This window comes from Etheostoma spectabile, chromosome 21, assembly GCF_008692095.1.
Source record: "Etheostoma spectabile isolate EspeVRDwgs_2016 chromosome 21, UIUC_Espe_1.0, whole genome shotgun sequence".
NCBI classification, from domain to species: domain Eukaryota; kingdom Metazoa; phylum Chordata; class Actinopteri; order Perciformes; family Percidae; genus Etheostoma; species Etheostoma spectabile.
This window is the reverse complement of record NC_045753.1, coordinates 16336419-16340890: the sequence shown is the minus strand read 5'-3', so window position 1 is coordinate 16340890 and position 4472 is coordinate 16336419. Positions and strand designations below refer to the sequence as shown.

The 4472-nt window shown below is 36.7% G+C and overlaps 1 protein-coding gene across 1 annotated transcript in view; it reads right to left on the bottom strand.

Annotated features, from left to right (window-relative positions):
• pald1a (phosphatase domain containing paladin 1a) overlaps positions 1 to 3789 on the bottom strand; it is a 52901-nt gene extending 49112 nt beyond the window's left edge. Inside the window, exon 1 of the mRNA XM_032501404.1 lies at positions 3603 to 3789. The gene's annotated coding sequence lies outside the window, so the exon portion shown is untranslated. The remainder of the gene's footprint in view (positions 1 to 3602) is intronic.
• Between the last annotated feature and the right edge of the window lie 683 nt (positions 3790 to 4472).

Sequence of the window (4472 nt, the reverse complement as noted above, 5' to 3'; positions counted from 1 at the left end):
AACTACAACTCGAAATAAATAAACAAAACAACAACATCAACTATATTCTCTGACTGGCTGCCTGTGAGAATATTTTCTGACAAAAAAGTACGTGTAATCAACAGTCTGTCACACAGTAATGTCAAAATTAAGCGCAATATAAATGTGGGGAGTTGTTTGAGACATTGGCGTAAAATCTACTGCTGCCACACCTTTTCCTTCCTTCCTGCAGTAGCTAAGACTGATGTTCTGGCAACAAGATGAACGTGAAGCAAAAGCCTCTTATAGATCACAAATAGCAAAACACAAATGGATCAATGAATGAGCAATCATAAACATGATTCACTTTCCTAGGGGCGGGGGGTGTGACATTGAAACCAAATATCAAAAAACAAGAAGCTGTTTAGTAGATGTTTCTAAAAGATACTGAATTTAAATTAAATAAAGCAACAACAAAAAAGGTACCAAATGACACCTCTAGTTTCACACTCTTCATTTCCTTCTGATTTGTTCATTAGATGGCGATAAAGCAGAGTATATGGAGTAAAAGGATGTACTGTGACAGATTAAGAAAAACTTCCTCTCTGCTAAATGTCCCCAGTGGAAGTGAGAGCATACGGCTAATATTACCTGTCTTGTCCAAATCCTTTTCGGGTCTGGTGTCTGTCTTACCCCCCAAAAACTATGTGCTAAAAGCCTTTTAACAGCAACAGGAAAGGAGAAGATGGTAAATGAGAATATTTCACTTCAGCCAAAGTTCAGCTGCTTGGAGCAGTATGTGGACATGATACTTAAATGACTATTATTTTGATGCAATATCAATTTTCTAACTGTTCTTTATATTTTCTTGCAGTTTAGGCAAGTTTTCTTTTATAAAAAAATAAATAAAAATACAGTCAAGTTTTAAATAAATCACCAACATGAATGCTTTTGAGAAGAGAAAATGAAACCCAAAGAGACAAACTCTGGAGGATATTAAATATCCACTGAATCCAGTGATCAAATATAACACCTTGTGGTAAAAATTACGCATTGCACTCAGCCGTGTAAACAAGACTTCTTCAGTCACTGCGACACAGATGTTCATTCTTTCATTAACTATTTCAACTCCAAACAGGTGTTTATACAGTAACTTAACGGTAGGGTCAGGCATCGTTTGGAATTTAACTAGTGTGATTCCAATTCTTCCTTTTGATTCCTGTTTTTATCAATTCCGATTCTTTGAGGGGTGGTGTTGAAACGGGTCACATGCTTATTTCACAAATAAGACAAAAGTTTTATTTTGATGCAATGGTGGGTTGTAGTTACCAGGCTTTTTCAGCATAAAATGAAGCCACGCTAGAGCACCGCTTACTGTGCTCCATGGCTGCAACACAGCAGGCGCCTGCTGCTACGGAAACCAAAACTTGCGCATGTAAAATTGGGAAGAGAGGATCAGATTTTAAACCAAATCATCCAAATGATTCCAATGAAGAAATTTCCACTGAAAGTACAGTAGGTTATCGATGCCCAATCCTACTTAACCCTTGTGTTGTTCTCGGGTCAAATTTGACCCATTTTCAGTTTTTTCATCACATAAAATGGGCCTTCGAAATAAGCTGAAAATGTCATCAATGGAAATTTCAAACAACTTTGAAAAAGGACCCACTACATTGAAAAAGTGACAAAAATGTCAGAAAATACCGTACCTTTTTTTCATGGTTGACAGGAAGACAACACATGGGTTTAAAGACACTTTAAAGTCTGTGAACTAGGATAAAAACAATAAGACTCTAAAATATGTTATGGGACTCAAAAAAAGAGAGACACATCTCATATTTGCTGAAGCAACCCTTGTGTTTAGGGTGTTACTTGCCTGAAGAACTTGCAAACCTTACTGGACCTGTTTTGCGTTTATCAGTTCCCGACCAATAGCCCTACTAAATAGATCATAATAAAGCAACATTTCACACCAGATAATCAGCAACTTGTCAAGTTAAGCCTGAGAGGAGTAAAGTTTATTTACTATTCCTCTTATCAAGATAATCCAAGAATAAATAGCTTAATCATTTATGATCCAGGTGTCCATTCACAGAGGAGTTTCATGCTCTCACTCTTGATTAATTGTGATGTTCACGGTTTGATCTGCTCTCTCGGTTGTCAAAAGCCAGTTTCTGTCTTCCCCCAGGACGTAAGGTAAAGTGATATGAACAGAAGAGAATGATCCCAGCTGCACGGGCTTAATCAAACAACGGCCGGGACTACAATACATCAAAGGGTATACTGTGCTTTGACTTACTGCGCTTTGGACTTTTTTTTTCTTTACATTACACCTAATGGGAAGAATGAATGTCTGTGGCGTGAAGTTGTGTGACGCACTGCTAGAAGAATTCTAACATATTAGGAATGTCTTCAAATTTAAAAAAGGGTTCAAAGACATGACACTAGAAAAGTATAGAAATTGAGTAGTATTATTGTGTGTGAATGTTGGTAATAGAGATGAGTACTATTATTATCATCATCATCATCATCATTATTTAGGATATTATTCACCTTAGAATGGCAATGTAATAAGTACTAATAATAAGTACTGACCCTTATGGGTGTGTGTGTGTGTATATATATATATGTGTGTGTGTGTGTGTGTGTGTGTGTGTGGGAACGTTGAGCATGTCTGTGGGCATTATTTTGCACTGAAGAAATATATTCAGCGACATATTATGTATATAATGTAATGTGCTGGCATTCACAAATTCCAGACTAGAAGTGTTTTTTCTGCCTAAACTGATAACTTCATATAATATGTTGGCTATAATATGGTATATTTGAGCATGTAAGTTCATGTTTGACCTTTGGGAACAACATGTGTAACAAAATAAACTAACAGCCAGCTAAAATAAACTTGCTTTCCAAAGCTTTCAACTGTGTCTTCTTAAGTGAAGAAGCTAGTAAATGGATCACAGAGCTTATATGGCTTTATTTTACGGTATACAAAAGTACATTCAAGCCAGCAAGTTCTGTATTTGCATTATTGTTTCCCATGTGTGGAAGTTGTTGTTGTTTTGGGCAGCGTTCTCCTGTTTTGTGAAAAGCTACCAAAAAAATCCTCTAATTATAAGAGATACTTGCAGAAGTAAGTGCAAATGTTATAATATAGCAGAGAGAATAAAGTAGTAGGTATGCAGTGCATAACCCAAACGTTTTACATATATAAGTCAATGAGAAATGTGTTTTTTCAAGGAAAATAAAAGCATAAATTGAAATTTATCTGAAAATGTGCTTGTCTTTCTATGTTTGCCTGATGATAATGAGCTACCGCCTGGAGGTCATGGCACACCTAACTTTGTATCATTCATCACTGCCAAATCATTGGCTAGGTGCGGTGCACAATACAGCAGGCATGGAGAGTGGGGGGTGCCAAGCACATGTATGTCCCATCCACCATACAAACACTTCGCATTATGAACATAACCTAATCTTTACTCTTTCAAAGCGCACAGCTGCAAACACGAGCAATGCATAGGCCTACTTGATAAAGGTGTTCATAAACTGTGAGAGTCTTAGCATCCAAAACGACATGAAAGTTGACTTTTCGGCTGCGGTGGCTCGTGCAACAAGAGCTGTGAACTTTTAAAGCTACTCACCATTTCAACACACGGTGGGTGATAAAAGCGTCTGGCCTTTAGGAAAACAGGTTTTCAGTAGTCGGTTTGTCCGGTGTGGAGGATGTAGCCGAGTGCACCGCTCTCAAATGCTACTGGAAAAAAACAACATCCATTGATTTTTTTTGGGGTCCTTTCTCGGGAAATTTACGAGGAAAAGGAGTTCGCTAGGTGAGCGCATGCGCAGTCTGCAGTCATCCTCGGACGCTCTCTGCTAGTCTCACAAACCATAATTATTCACATCCCAACATCACAAAAATATGAATGAGCTTGTGGTTGATTCAGTTCGATATCAGTTCGATTCAGTTCGATATCTTGATAAGCCAGTTTGAAAAATACAGAGATCTGATATATTTCATGTTAGTGTGCAAGTGTTAATGGTCCCTACATATACTATAGTTTATTACAGAAACATTAGTATTGAAGGAATAATAATATGAAATTTAAAACCCCATAAAAAGCATGATATGGTCATTAAAAATGGAATACTGACCATACACTTTAAAGCCCTAAATGTGAATTAGTAGGCCTAATACAAGTGAAGCTCTGGAAGTTAAAATAGGATAAAAAGACATAAGGTGACATTTACAATAAGTATGTTGTTGTTCATTTTTACTTTTTATAGTATAGACTATTTATATATAAACTAATTAGTTCACCTACTTGTATGTAGCTACATACTAGTTTTGTTTTTTGTTTGTTTTTATCTTTGTTCAGCTTTCCTTGTCCTTTAGCTATATATGTCTGTGTCTATGTTCCTGTAAATTGTTCTTGGAGCTGTGTGTAAATAGAGCAACTGAAACTCCTTGCATGTCATATACTTAGCCACTGGCACTGATTATGATTAATTGA